This window comes from Caretta caretta, chromosome 4 (genome assembly GCF_965140235.1).
Source record: "Caretta caretta isolate rCarCar2 chromosome 4, rCarCar1.hap1, whole genome shotgun sequence".
NCBI classification, from domain to species: Eukaryota; Metazoa; Chordata; order Testudines; family Cheloniidae; genus Caretta; species Caretta caretta.
Window position 1 is genome coordinate 38,065,546 of NC_134209.1, and position 15,737 is coordinate 38,081,282.

A 15,737-nucleotide genomic window follows, 5' to 3' on the forward strand; every position below is an offset into this window, starting at 1 on the left:
TTCTTTTTTTTGGGCAATCCCCTGTGGTGGAGTGGCTGGTTGGGCGGAGGCCCCCCCACCGCGTTCTTGGGCGTCTGGGTGTGGAGGCTATGGAACTTGGGGAGGAGGGCGGTTGGTTACAGAGGGGCTGCAGTGGCAGTCTGTGCTCCAGCTGCCTTTGCTGCAGCTCAACCATACACTGGAGCATACTGGTTTGGTCCTGCAGCAGCCTCAGCATTGAATCCTGCCTCCTCTCATCACGCTGCCGCCACATTTGAGCTTCAGCCCTGTCTTCAGCCCGCCACTTACTCTCTTCAGCCCTCCACCTCTCCTCCCGGTCATTTTGTGCTTTCCTGCACTCTGACATTATTTGCCTCCACGCATTCGTCTGTGCTCTGTCAGTGTGGGAGGACAGCATGAGCTCGGAGAACATTTCATCGCGAGTGCGTTTTTTTTTCTTTCTAAGCTTCACTAGCCTCTGGGAAGGAGAAGATCCTGTGATCATTGAAACACATGCAGCTGGTGGAGAAAAAAAAAGGGACAGCGGTATTTAAAAAGACACATTTTATAAAACAGTCACTACACTCTTTCAGGGTAAACCTTGCTGTTAACATTACATACATAGCACATGTGCTTTCTTTACAAGGTCGCATTTTGCCTCCTCCCACCGCGTGAACGGATTTTGGTTGAATGCCAGCAAACATACACTGCAATGCTTTGTTCTACAGTGATTCCCGAGTACGTGTTACTGGCCTGGAGTAGTAAAGTGTCCTACCATGAAGGACGAAATAAGGCTGCCCTCCCCAGAAACCTTTTGCAAAGGCAGAACCGCAAATGCCAGGGCAAAGTAATCCTTTCACATGCTTGCTTTTAAATCATGTATAGCATTTTAAAAGGTACACTCACCAGAGGTCCCTTCTCCGCCTGCTGAGTCCAGGAGGCAGCCTTGGGTGGGTTCGGGGGGTACTGGCTCCAGGTCTAGGGTGAGAAACAGTTCCTGGCTGTCGGGAAAACCGGTTTCTCCGCTTGCTTGCTGTGAGCTATCTACAACCTCCTCCTCATCATCTTCTTCGTCCCCAAAACCTACTTCCGTATTGCCTCCATCTCCATTGAAGGAGTCAAACAACACGGCTGGGGTAGTGGTGGCTGAACCCCCTAAAATGGCATGCAGCTCATCATAGAAGCGGCATGTTTGGGGCTCTGACCCGAAGCGGCCGTTCGCCTCTCTGGTTTTCTGGTAGGCTTGCCTCAGCTCCTTCAGTTTCATGCGGCACTGCTTTGGGTCCCTGTTATGGCCTCTGTCCTTCATGCCCTGGGAGATTTTGACAAAGGTTTTGGCATTTCGAAAACTGGAACGGATAGCACGGATTCCTCTCCCCAAACAGCGATCAGATCCCGTACCTCCCGTTCGGTCCATGCTGGAGCTCTTTTGCGATTCTGGGACTCCATCATGGTCACCTGTGCTGATGAGCTCTGCATGGTCACCTGCAGCTTGCCACGCTGGCCAAACAGGAAATGAGATTCAAAAGTTCGCGGTTCTTTTCCTGTCTACCTGGCCAGTGTATCTGAGTTGAGAGCGCTGTCCAGAGCGGTCAGAATGGAGCACTCTGGGATAGCTCCCGGAGGCCAATACCATCGAATTGTGTCCACAGTACCCCAAATTCGAGCCGGCAACGTCGATTTAAGCGCTAATCCACTTGTCAGGGGTGGAATAAGGAAATCGATTTTAAGAGCCCTTTAAGTCGAAATAAAGGGCTTCATTGTGTGGACGGGTGCAGGTTTAAATCGATTTAACGCTGCTAAATTCGACCTAAAGTCCTAGTGTAGACCAGGGCTTAATGAAACCTAGGAGCCTTGTCTTATAACAGGCTTATTCAAAGTGATACAAGCTATGAAAGTGAGATCTTGGAAGAGCGTTGCCGTTTTCATAATGTAATAAAATACTGTAATGATAATAAAAAGTGTGTAATAAGCATGTCATAAAAACAAATTTTATATTTCCAAGATCACTGCTTTTATAATTTATACTCAGGTAAAGGAGAAAATCCATGGAAATATTCATTTTTAGGAGGGGGTTCGTGAGACTTGACATTTTAGTGAAAGGGGTTCACAGGTTGTTAAAGTTTGGTAACCACTGGTCTAAGGGCTTTTCTATATGAAAACTAATTGTGACAAGATGGGGTTTAAATCTAGTCTGTAATGCACTGTGTCTGCGTGGACTCTGCTGCTGCACACAGAAGTTTTTTTACTGTGCTTTAACTTATTTCTGTTTCAAAGCGGGTGGATTAAAGCACATTAGGAAACTTTTAGTGCATGGCAGGAAGGTCCAAACAGACATTTAGTGCACACCAGGCTAGTGCAAGGCAGATTTACACCCCACCTTGCCGTGAACTAAGTGTTTGTACAGACAAGCTCTAAGAGATGCTAGCAGCTGTAAAGAAAAGGGATTAGAGCTGATAACTGGGGTTGTGTAATGGTACTGATACCTATTAAAGACAATGGGGCAACCTGTCTATAGGCATCTGTGTCCAGGCTGTGAAGCCTGCTTGCTTTTATTATGGACAGGGCTGGTAGCATTGTCTATTATTAAGGTTGCCTGACGCTTCCCACTATGAGACCCTGTTTCCATATTAGCTAAGCTGCTTTGTGCATTAACATGTCTTCTTGTCCTTAGCACAATATTATTATTTATATCTTTGTAGCACCTAGAAACCCCAACTGAGAAGAGGGCCAGCTGCATTTTACTGGGTGTTATACAAACTCCGAGTGAGAATCAGGCCCCGTCCCAAAATCTTACAGTGTAAATAGACAAGGGTAAGAGAAATAATTGTTATGTCCACTTTATGGCTGGGGAACTGAGGCACAGAGAAATTGATTGATTGACAGACATGGATAATGTTTCAGAGGAAGGCTGAACACAGATCTCCTCACTGCTAGTGCAGAGCCTCAACCAGAAGAATATTCTTCCTCTCTAAGGAGGAACTCACGTTATCTTGTTTCTGTACGTTTCTGACCTACACTCGTATCTTTTCTGAAGATGTATGGTTTCTAGCCATCAGACATATTGTGTTCATGCTACAGTAAGTCCCTTTATTAAAGAAGCATTATTTCCTTCTTTATTATTTAATTTGTATCTTCTGTTTGCATATCCCATAGGCCCATATCTTCAAAGGTACTGAGGTTTCTAACTCTCACTGCTTTCAATACTTTTGACGTACTTTTGGCCTAGGCCCCTGTACATCGTAAGATCAACCAGGCAGGGAGTAGGGAGAAATCTGGTCTCATCCTCCTCTCACTGAAAACAGATAAAACATGTTGGTCTTGTAGTACAGAGGGAACCAAACTGCATTTTAACTTCTGTTCCTGATTTGTGCTTCTACCTTGCAAAGTTCAAAACCGTAGCATGGTTTGATCTTGCCTGCACTGCCAGACTGAAGCATATTTTAAACTTGTTGAGGGACTATGCTGTTGTAACAGTTCCCCTGACATGGTTGAAATTGCAGTATAGACAGAACCTTTGTCAAATGATAGGGCTTTGCATTAGTTAACATTCCCTGCTGACTCATACAGCTGAGTTCAGGAAGATCATATGTCCTCTGCTGGCACTCTTGTATCATGTGTGATGGTGCATGGAAAATATAGTTGATTTTAACCGATATATTTATTAGCTTGGCATCAACAGTTCTTTAAGAATCTGCAGTAAATCTTGACTATGGCAGTGTGCTGCATGTTATTTGTCAGAGGGGCACAAACTCCCCTTTTGGCTATAGTCACATGTTGATTGTATTTCCTTATAGCTCCTATTAATAGTGTCATAAAGACTGGTCGGCATAGATTTTTATTTTCTCCTTGCTCAGTGCAGTTGAGGAAAGAAACTACTAGCATAGGAGAGGATTGTAAGTGGAGGATTTGATCTATAAGACTAAATGGGAGCTGTATTTGCTACAGAGTCTATCAAATCGTAAGTCTTCCTTACAATTCTGCCCTCATCAGGCACAGAGGCTCTTCCTCCCCACTCTCCTTCCCTTAGTGAATGCCTCAATTTCCCCCTTAATATTTACCCATGGCTTCATTCTTGGGACCCAGTTATTAATTGTGCTTGAGTTCCAAAGCAGTAGGGAGAATCAAATCTGGTTTCTCAGAGACATTCTTGAGCCTCTCAGAGCACTCGACCTGAACAACAGGGATCCTGTCTTAATTACCCCTATTTACAATGGTACAATCTATTTTTAGTATATTGGCTAAATCCACTGTGAGGCAAAAATTGAATACGATTTTGTCAGAGAGAACTTGTGAACAGTTCAGGTGAGAAAACAGATAGACAAATTGTTATGGTGTAAGGTATACATGGCTGCCATTAAGTGTGTCTTTGATCTATAGATCAGTCACATACTTGGTTAAAGCTGATGTGTGCACTAACCACCCTTCATTCAGGCTAAATAGAAGGAGCAATTAAATGCTCCTTTGTGTAGTGATAGATAGTTGACAGTGTAGGAAGCCATCATCCACAGCACTGAGCTGTATGGCTAGGCCAGTCACGAGCTAAGCCATGTGGGTTTAAGGGTTTCTCTGAGGACTGACAGCAAATGCAGAGGCCGTGGAGAGGATTGACTGTGCATGAGACAGGCAGAAAGCAACGAGATAGCCAAAAGCAAGTGAGAGAGGAAATGGTAGGTAAGACCTTGGGGCCAACTGGAGAGACAGAGCTTCTTATAGATACAGTAGTCTATGGAAATGCTGGATTTCTGAAGAAGGAAACCGTCTTCTGCTGTTTGTTTCTTCTGTGTTCAGGGAAATAGGGTTTTGTGTACATTCTTTGTAAATAAACAGGACTGCACCAAAGAAATACCTGACTCATACGCTCAGATTTTCCTCCTACCAAAGACAAGGCCCCAAATCTTGGCGAAATACTTGAGTGAAACACAGGCAATACCCTCTTCTGCAGAAATTTCATCAGTGCTTATGGGCTACGCAAATTCAGGCCTGGTGCTGTGCAGGCATGGTCTGTACTTGAACTAACCAAATTGTTACAGTTGGATTTTATAGTGGCTTTTAGTTTACTCTGAATGCATTTTATTTTGTTTTTATGACCTCACTAATTTGGTATAGTAGAGATTGAAAACACAAGGGTCAATTCTTTCACTAGTCTATTACAATAATCTGCCTTCAATCGATCTATTTACCATACAATTAATTTGAGATAAAGGCAAGCAAAGATTAAACAAAAGAAAGAAATTAAGAACAGATCAATGAGTTCCATCTCTGGTTTTCAGTCAAGCTCCTTCGTTCTCCCGGTCTTTCCCTCCAGCTCGACCAGCTGTTGATAGCTGGCAGATTCCTATTAATTCCTCAGGTTCACAGGCATCCATTCCTCCTTCAGCAACAATGCCAGGCAGCTGTAGAGACAATTGGGAAGTACCTCTCGTTCGTAAGTCAGTCCAGAAATATTTAAGTATTGTCTTTCAGTTTAAGTTGAATAAATTCTTCAACTCTAGTTCTTTTATTCAGAGGTAAAAAGGAGAAAAAAAAAATAGAGACTGTAGGACGATAGGCCCTTTCTGTGGGGAAAAAATGGGAGCGGACAGAAAGAGGGAAATTCCACCTGACTGTGACTGTACTTGACTCTTCGCCAAACTGCTCCTTCATGGAAAGAGGGAATGGGTTCCATCACGGCACATTGTGGGGATGGAAGGGTGAAGGTCATGAGAATCCAGAAGGGATTTTCTCTTCCATTAGTACCTCCTGCTTGTTTTATTGCAGAAAGGAGAGGATCCAGGTTCTAGTGATGATGAGGCTGCTGAAGAGTTGTTTGAATATGTAAATCTCTTACACCTGCCGTTTGTTTCTAGTGCCAATATCCTGAGTTACTAAATACCTGTTTTTCCCTTCCACCTAGGGTGACATTTACAAAATCAAGATCACAGCTGGACTAAGAAAAGTGTAGAACTGGTACCAACATAAATTACACATCAGATATTAAAACATTAAATAAATATTATGTACACTTAATTTAGCCACCTATAACAAAGGACTACAAACACCCAGGCATGTTCTATATAGCAATGAGAATATTTATTTCACGAACATAGGCTAAGCATCAGAATTAGTGTATATCTCTACAAGTGGCTGTAATAATAACATTCAGATTATCTAGGAGATGGGATACAATTTTGTTGTTAAATCCTTAAAATAGCGTAATCAGTTTCAAATACTAGTATCAACATCTTTACGCACTTTTAGAGGCAAGAACCAATTTTGTCAAAAAGTGTGGGAGAAACTCCTGAAATTCCACTGTACTTTAAATGAACAAAATGCATTGGCCACTTGGTGGCAGCATAATTTAAGAAATGAAAATAGGTACCAGAAATGTAAAATATGCAACCCTTATTTCTGTAGGAGTTTTAGGCTGTCTTCACTGCCAAAAAGTGTTTTTTGTTTTGTTTTTTCATTTACAGTGAGGTAACTAACTCTTGATAGTTATCGCACTGTAAAATCCTAGTGGAGACAAGGTGCCTGTAGTTTTCATTACAAAGTAGCCAGGCAAAGTCAGTATTATACCCCTGCCCATGGTTGGCCTCACCTAGTTTACCTCACACTAAAACTACAGTGCCTTATCTCTGCTAGGATTTTACAGCAGGATAGCTAATATGTTTTAGTTATTCCACAGTAAAACACAACTTCTGTTAGAAATGAAGAGAGAGCCTTACCACTATTGCAAGTCCCCAGATGGTGTTAAGAATGTTATGCGTCTCTTTATCCATTATATAAAAACAGTTAGTTCTTGAAGAATTGGTCATGGATTTTGGCCTCTGACTTCCAACTCCCTCACTAATAAAAAAATTCTACCCCTTAGCCTGCTATTTTTTCATATGCCCTATAGCTCTCTCTGACTTTTCTCATCTGCAGGTACTACCTGTGTGACATACTGGATCCTCGGGATAGGGCCAGTGTCTTTATATGGTTTTGTATTGCACTCAGCACAACAGGTTGCTAAGCCTGATTAGGGCCTCTAGACCCTATGCAGTATAAATATTAAATAATAATTATACTAAACATTTTTATTTGGATATTGCAGTGTCATCCACTGTGAATCATTTAATATGTTCTTGCACAATAAGCAGTGGAGAAAACCCAGTTGTGTTGCTGTATTGTATTTAAGCTTTTTTTTTTTCTTTATCAAGTTTGCCAGATACCAAGGCTTACTTGTTCTGATTGACAGGATTGCACAATCAGGGAGAATTCTGAGGGAAGCTGGGGACCTTTGGCACTGAGATGGTTAAATGAACACCGTTCAGTCTGTTTTTCTTTGTATCACTGGTGAGGGATATTAATCCATTTTCCTTATCACAGTGAGGCAGCTGGGTGATCTGTACTAGGAGAGAGAACAATAGAGTATAACCAGAAATAGGGGAGAGTTGGGATTGGGTATGGATTGAGGATGGGAGCAGATCATGCTCAATTAAAGCAAGATTGTTCGAAGCAGGTTTGAGAGAGAGACGTGGAGGAACATGAAATCCACGGTACAACGGAAACAGAAAGGAAGGACCCAGGCAGGTGGTGCTGAGACGGGGGGGATGATCCTTTCCCAGAGGAGTAAGATACCAACTCATTCGGAGTGGAATAAATGGGAGGTGAGTGTGCAGCCCCAGAACGTGGGATGGGTGGTAGGATTGTCATCACCTGGGAATCAGATGATGTACTATGTTCCAGTCAGATAAATTCTCAACAGATTTGAGTCTATGCAAATGCTATTGAAACGGCAGTTTACAAAATGCCCCCATTTGTTTCCGTTATATTGTACTGTATCTGCATTTGTATCAGCAAACTCTCTTCATTGCTGTTGTGCATGAACAGTAAAATCCCTTATTGTCAGATCTGATATGGGGTCAAATCCTGCAATAAGCGGAGCATCCTGAGAGGTGGGAAGTGAGGGTACTGTGGATATCACGAGGCACTTAGCGCCTCCTAGATCAGGACCTTACAGAGCTTCTAATGCAATCTGTTTATCAAATTTGAATCCTATCTTTTTTTTCCAAGTACATTCTTTCTCAGCATTATGACATCACAGATACTGGATTGTGACATCTCCGAAGTCATCTATAAAGTGCCCTAGGCCGCTTCTGTTTGTGTAAACAGTGTACTGGAGCTCTCAGTGATAGTTAAGACAATACAAATGAAGTAGCGAAGAAGTTTGCTAACATACAACAGTCTTCTTTAAGAATTTACTGGAGCATGGCAAAGGCTGTTTATGAACCCTTTGAACTTTGGCTCTTGGCTCTGGGTGCAACTTATGTGAAATAACCTTATGCTACGACAGAGTTGATGATGCAGAGAGATGGCCGAAGCACTGCTGCAATGACTGAAAAAGTTCTGTAGAAGTGGCCTGGTATGAGAGTCAGAGACAAGTAGTCCAGACGGCAGAGTTTAAGGAAAGACCAACCACTTCCCTCACTCAAATAGCAAATTAAGGCAGTACCCTTGAAGAACTAGATTCCAGGTTTCAAGTTAGGAGGGAGCCTCTAAATTGGGGACCACAGCCTGGACTTTTAATGTATGCTACCCTAATGTGGGAGCAGCTGCTGCCATTGTATCATATTGCATTGGAATGAATTGGAGACATTTTTTTATTTCAGAAGGTGGAGAAAGCTACTATGGGAGAGGCTGTTCTAGATTTGATTTTGACAAATAGGGAGGAACTGGTTGAGAATTTGAAAGTGGAAAGCAGCTTGGCTGAAAGTGACCATGAAATGATAGAGTTCATGATTCTAAGGAATGGTAAGAGAACAGCAAAATAAGGACAATGGATTTCAAGAAGGCAGACTTTAGCAAACTCAGAGAGTTAGTAGGTAAGATTCATTGGGAAGCAAGTCTCAGGGGAAAAACAACTGAAGACAGTTGGCAGTTTTTCCAAAGAGCCATTATTAAGGGCACAAGAGCAAACAATCCCACTGCATAGGAAAGATAGGAACTATGGCAAGAGACTATGCTGGCTTAACCAGGAGCTCTTTAACGATCTAAAAGATCAAAAAAGAGACCTACAAAAAGAGGCAACTAGGTCAAATTACAAAGGATGAATATAAACAATTAACACAAGTATGTAAGGACAAAATTAGAAAGGCCAAGGCACAAAACAAGATCAAACTAGCTCGAGACATAAAAGGTAACAAGAAAACATTCTACGAGTATATTAGGAGCAAGAAGAAGACCAAGGACAGAGTAGGCCCATTAATGTGTGTGTGTGGGGAGGGGCGGAGGAGGGAAATAATAACAAAGTGTGGAAATGGCAGAGGTGCTTAATGACTTCTTTGTTCTGGTTTTCACCAAGAAGGTTGGTGGTGACTGGACGTCTAACATAGTGAATGCCAGTGAAAATGAGGTAGGATCAAAGGCTAAAATAGGAAAAGAACAAGTTAAAAATTACTTAGACAAATTAGATGTCTTAAAGTCACCAGGGCTTGATGAAATGCATCCTAGAATACTCAAGGAGCTGACTGAGGCGATATCTGAACCATTAGCAATTATCTTTGAAAAGTTATGGAAGATGGGAGAGATTCCAGAAGACTGGAAAAGGGCAAATATAGTGCCAATCTATAAAAAGGGACAACCCGGGGAATTACAGACCAGTCAGCTTAACTTCTGTACCTGGAAAGATAATGGAGCAAATAATTAAGCAATCAGTTTGCAAAAATCTAGAAGATAATAAAGGTGATAAGTAACAGTCAGCATGGATTTGTCAAGAACAAATCATGCCAAACCAACCTGATAGCTTTCTTTGACAGGGTACGTGGGAAGTGGTAGACATGGAATATCTTGACTTTAGTAAAGCTTTTGACGCTGTCTCGCATGACCTTCTCATAAACAAACGAAGGAAATGCAACCTAGATGAAACTACTATAAGGTGCAAAACTGGTTGGAAAACCATTCCCCGAGAGTAGTTATCAGTGGTTCACAGTCATGCTGGAAGGGCATAAAAAGTGGGGTCCCACAGGGATCGGTTCTGAGTCCGGTTCTGTTCAGTATCTTCATCAATGATTTAGATAATGGCCTAGAGAGTACACTTATAATGTTTGCACATGATACCCAGCTGGGAGGGGTTGCAAGTGTTTGGAGGATAGGGTTAAAATTCAAAATGATCTAGACAAACCGGAGAAATGGTCTGCAATAAAGAGGATGAGATTCAATAAGGACAAATGCAAAATATTCCATTTAGGAAGGAATAATCAGTTGCAAACATACAAAATGGGAAATGACTGCCTAGGAAGGAGTACTGCGGAAAGGGATCCGGGGGTCATAGTGGACCACAAGCTAAATATGAGTCAACAGTGTAACACTGTTGGGGGCGGGGGGAGCCAACATGATTCTTGGTTGTATTAGCAGGAGTGTTGTAAGCAAGACATGAGAAGTAATTCTTCCACTCTACTCCGCGCTGATTAGGCCTCAACTAGAGTATTGTGTCCTGTTCTGGGCGCCACATTTCAGGAAAGATGTGGAGAAAGTCCAGAGAAGAGCAACAAAAATTATTAAAGGTCTAGAAAACTTGACCTATGAGGAAAGAGTGAAAAAATTGGGTTTGTTTAGTCTGGAAAAGAGAAGACTGAGAGGGGACATAACAGTTTTAAAGTACATAAAAGGTTGTTACAAGGAGGAGGGAGAAGACTTGTTCTTCTTAACCTCTAAGAATAGGACCAGAAGCAATGGGCTTAAATTGCAGCAAGGGAGGTTTAGGTTGGACGTTAGGAAAAAACTTCCTAACTGTCAGGGTGGTTAAACACTGGAATAAATTGCCTTGGGAGGTTGTGGAATCTCCGTCATTGGAGATTTTTTAAGAGCAGATTAGACAAACACCTGTCAGGGATGGTCTAGATAATACTTAATCCTGTCATGAGAGCAGGGAACTGGACTACATGACCTTTCAAGGTCCCTTCCAGTCCTATGTTTCTATGATTGTGGTTCTTTCTGTTTCAGTGCTGAACAAACTAGTTGGTGCTGAGTTTCCTCTCAATTTAATAGTTGTGTTTTGCTAAAAAAAAAAAAAAAATTGTTTAGTTGCACATAACACAGCTGTAGCCAATTTCTGCTCACAGTGCTACATGGCTCTGAATCAGGAGTAAACCCTCAATGGAGTTGCTGTGAATTGAGAGTGGTGTCAAGGAGAGCAGAATCTGGTACCTAGACACATCTGGAAATAAACGTAAATAAAATAAAAATACCAGAGGAAAAAATACAAAGAAATGAGCAACAGATTGTTCAACAGAAAGACAAGGAAGTATTTTGGAGCCACCAATCCTTGTCCCCCTTGCATTTAGGAGGGTACAAATAGGTCTAGCACATTTCCTGACTCTGGGAGCAATTTAATTGTATTCCCTTGCTTTCTCCCATAGAAGCTTTTTGTATCAAGGGCAGCTGGCATTAAATGAGTTCTTGTTTTCTTCACCTGTTTCATCTAAGTGTTATCTGAGTCCCAAAGTCTGAATGCACAACATTGGAATATGCTTCACAAATACATGCTTCAGCAGGGCTAATGGTTTGTGCCAGTTGTGGGTATTATCAGCTGAATCTGAGGGGAGATCAGGGGATCTCATCCCACTCCCTTGTTACTGTTAAAAGCAAGGTTCCATTTTATAACTGCTCCTCCGCAGTGCCAACTGCTTCTTGGGACAGGATGATGAATCTCCCCTGTTAGTGGTTATCTTTAACAACTGTGTGTAGCACAATGAACTATCATGGTTTTGTTTAAAAGGTTGAATTGGCCCTTTCTAAGGTGAGGCAGCCTGCTAGATGTTTGAATTCTCTGTAAAATATGGAGCTTTCTTCCTGTTTGCTTCATATGAATTAGCAGCAGCCACCTGCAAACCTGCTGATAAGCTGGCTCATTGGTGACCTACACAAAAGGCTGATGAAAAGGTCTGAGCTAGCCTGTCATTTCCCATCCGGAAAAGAACAAAAAAACCCCAAACAGCTAACCATCTACTTCAACACAGAGAAATCTATCTATCCATCCACGCCTGGGAGTACAAATAAGCAGCGTCATTAGAAAGTGGTAAAAAACTTGGCAATGTCTCCCAATATCTCACTCTTATGCTGTCAGATGAGTTGCACACATCTGGATTTGGAGTTTTATAGGACCACCCAACTGAGGTCACTTGTGGGACATTCCTTCAGACTTCTTGAGTCCCCTCCCAAGTGTCTTATGCAAGTAAGCTTACAAGCTTGTTTTACCATCAATTGCTGGCCTTATCTGAGCATTTGCCATGGTGATTGTTTGTGTGTAAGTTGCTATATTCCTCCAGAGTTTGAAGGAGGAGGTTTTCAAGTGACTGTTTCCTCCTACAAGTCTCAAGATGCATTCTTTAATATGTGCTGCATGCAAGAAAAGTCTGTAAGAGTCAAACATTAACTACTGCCACCTTCTTTCAGTGACTTTTCTGGAGGACAGTTCTAAAATCATCAAAGGAAACTTGATTTTAGTAACAATGATTTCTTGCCCTCAGCCCTGCAATCTGCAGTATGATTATTCTGCATGATCTTTCCCAAAGAGTGGTCCATCATCTCCTCTCCTTGGAAAGATGTTCAGCAATAAACAGGATCAATCTAGGATGTCGTCTTAAAAAAAATTGCCATGGTATCACCACAGATTTACCCATGCGTTATTTGTGCCACTGCAATCAGCTGGAATGTCTAGGTATGTTACAAGGTTCTTGGAGAACTTTTTTCTGAAGCATTGGTCACTGTCTGAAGAGGATACCATACTAGTTGGACTGGTGGTCTAATCCAGGGCAGCAAATCCTATGTTCCTAAATTTGTCAGCCAGAGTCTGAATACTGGGAGATGTTTGCTCCATTATCACTTGCTTGTGGCTAATTTGATTCTCAGCTTTAATATGATCCAGTTAGAGATGGGCCTGAATCAGGAGCCACATTTTGGGAGATGTTGATACTGAGCATCAGCTGGCTTTAATAAGAATTATGGCTGCTCAGCACCAAAGATTTAACCCAAGAACTCTGGGTCCAAAGCTCCCTCATCTTGAATCTTTCAGGACAGTTAAGATGCAGATCATGATCTGAATGTCACAGGATAGATCTGTGTCTACAATGGGCTGAACTTGAACAATGAGTCCGAGTGCTCTTGAACTTTGAGGAGGTTTGGATTTAGACCTAATCTTTGCAATTCCAGTCCATCTCTCCAATATGCTGTAAAGTGCCTCTCGCCTACTGAATATGGCACAGATGATCCTGGTTGCTTCTGCCACTCTCTCTCTATCCAATCTTCCTAGCACTGTTGAATCTAAACACAATTCTAAGTACTAGTTAAGAGGTTTCTTCTGTAACCTGAAGAAGGGGCTTGTCAATCTTCCCTACCAGTGACCCCACAACTGGATGCAATGACTAGCTGAGATTCCAATCCAATAATCCCTTACATCTACAACCCATAATCCTTTGAGAATAATACATTACAAACACCAATGTATTTTATAGCGAATACTTAGTAACATGTCATTTGCAAAATACAAACAAGAAAAAATAAATATTTTAGGAGTCCTGTGGGTAGACCCCGAGACTAAGAGACAGCAAACCTAAATTCTATTCCTGGCTGTGCTGCACGACTTTGGCCAAGTTACTTCATCTCTCCAGGGCTTTGTTTCCCAGTGTATAAAATGGGATAACAGTTACCCCCTTTGCAAAGTGCTTTGTCTTGTGGATGAAAAATGCCATGTAAAGAGCTAAGCGTTAATTACAGTGAAGAACTGATCTTATGACTTTATCTTCAGTTCATCACTAATTCTATTGGTAGTCAAAAGTATCAATATTGCAGAAATTGAAATATTCTTATAAAAGAACAAAGTTATGTACAAGTTGTCTATGATGGATGGCCAGAAAGGGTTAAACATCTTGCAGGATGAATGACTCAAATTCAGCCCTCTAACACATCTGGGGAGATGATGTTTGTGTTTTTGCATATTTACATGTATAATGAGTAATAGTCAACAATGTAATCAAAGGTCCCTGTCTATGCTGTATTCTGGTAATTCAGAGATCCAAAGAACATCCAAGCATTTACATGAATTGTAAACGCGGGGTATCTCTGTATTCATCTCTCTTTGAAATGTATAGCAAATCACCTGTGAATGGTGGAGGAACAAGCCAATTGCCCTATGTTAATTCGTATAGCTAAGTACCAGTGATGGACCTCCTTCAAAGTCATCCTAATTACCCTTAGTTCTCTGAGGGACTCCAATTTGTCAAAGACGACATGAAATCGTATAAAAGATCCTTGGGTCCTGATCTGTTCATCTCAGATCTGCTTAAGCTTCATCAGGGGAAGTTTGAATCACAAGATGAGATCCCAGTTATGCTGGTACACTCTGAATATGATATTGGACATTGGACTATAACCTATGAATTGAATTCTAAAAACTCTTTGCAACTACAAAGCTCACCATCTCTGCTATGTATCTGAACCTCAAGAATTAAATTCATGTCTGTATGTATATCGATCTTTTAACCATACTCTCTCTCTCTTCTTTTTTAATACATTTTAGTTTTGTTAATAAGAATTAGCTGTATGCGTGTATTTGGGTAAGATCTGGAATATTCATTAACCTGGGAGGTAATGTGTCTGATCCGTGGGATTGGTAGAACCTTTTCTTTTATATGATGAAATAAGATTTTTCAGAAATCTTCATCATATTTGACTTGGGTACCTGGATGGAGGCCTGAGGCTGGGTATTTTTAAGGGACCAGTGTTATTGACTTCTGAATAACCAGTGAGGTAATGAAGAAGCTGTTTTATGCTAGCTTGGTAAATCTAAGTATTGAATTATCCACCAGCTTTGAGGTTTGTCTGCCTCATTCTTTGCAGTTCACCCTAACTGAGTTGTTACCCGGGGTTCTTTCAACCCAAAGCTCTTGGTAACTTTTACTCTGTGTGAGGTGGTGTCAGGAAATAAATCAGGGGAGACACGGCCGTCCGACCGATAGATGGCTGGCACAAACAGGACAACACAAGAGTGCTTTCACTTAAAGCTAAACTTTACTCAGTCTCAAGCAATAACACACATCCGCAAAAGGTTAGTAAAACACCCCCAACCCTTGATAATTACCAAAGCTGAGTGTGGCTCTCGTGTGGCACAGCGGCAGGCTTCCGGTGGCCAAATCTTCCGTCTGCCGGTGGGGACTGCAAGATGTATCCAGAGGGAGAGTCCAAAAAGAGTCCAACTACCTCAAACTTTTCCCCCTTATTTAAACGTTAGAAATAGAATGACATGTCCCTTAAAGAAAACTTGTGAAGTAAGCAGTTTCAATAGTCAAGCAAGAGGTTCCTTCTGATTATTGATTAACCAGGTGTGGGTTTTTCCAGAGTTTGCAGCCTTGAGGCCCCAACAGACATTCCTGGGGCACATCCTGCTCTTTGAAAATGCATGTATCAGCCACTTCAACACAATTCTTATCAGGAAGGACGCGGGGTCAAGCTGCCCTTTCTGTGGCACCCAAAACTCCCCCCCCCCATTGCTGAATGGCCAATTTACAGCCTGCTGACTTGGCTGCTTTTAGCAATAAGCCATAGTGGTTTCAGACACTTTACTGGTTTGCCAAAGTCTCCCCGTACAGAGTGACCTCAGCTGGCCGTCACAGAGACCCCAGTCACAGCGTCAACTACGGCTCAGTTACAAACATCGTTTATATCAACGCAGTGCAAACATATTTAGCAATTTGTTGAATATTTGCAGCTCTCACTCTTCTAAAAGAAAGAGGTCTTCT

At 41.8% G+C, this 15,737-nt stretch overlaps 1 long non-coding RNA gene across 1 annotated transcript; it reads right to left on the reverse strand.

Annotated features, from left to right (window-relative positions):
- Positions 1 to 5,029: 5,029 nt before the first annotated feature.
- On the reverse strand, positions 5,030 to 15,485 carry LOC142071846 (uncharacterized). The gene is made up of 2 exons (XR_012668044.1): positions 15,080 to 15,485; positions 5,030 to 5,375 (listed from the first exon to the last, which is right to left on the reverse strand). It is a non-coding gene; the product is annotated as an uncharacterized LOC142071846 (long non-coding RNA).
- Between the last annotated feature and the right edge of the window lie 252 nt (positions 15,486 to 15,737).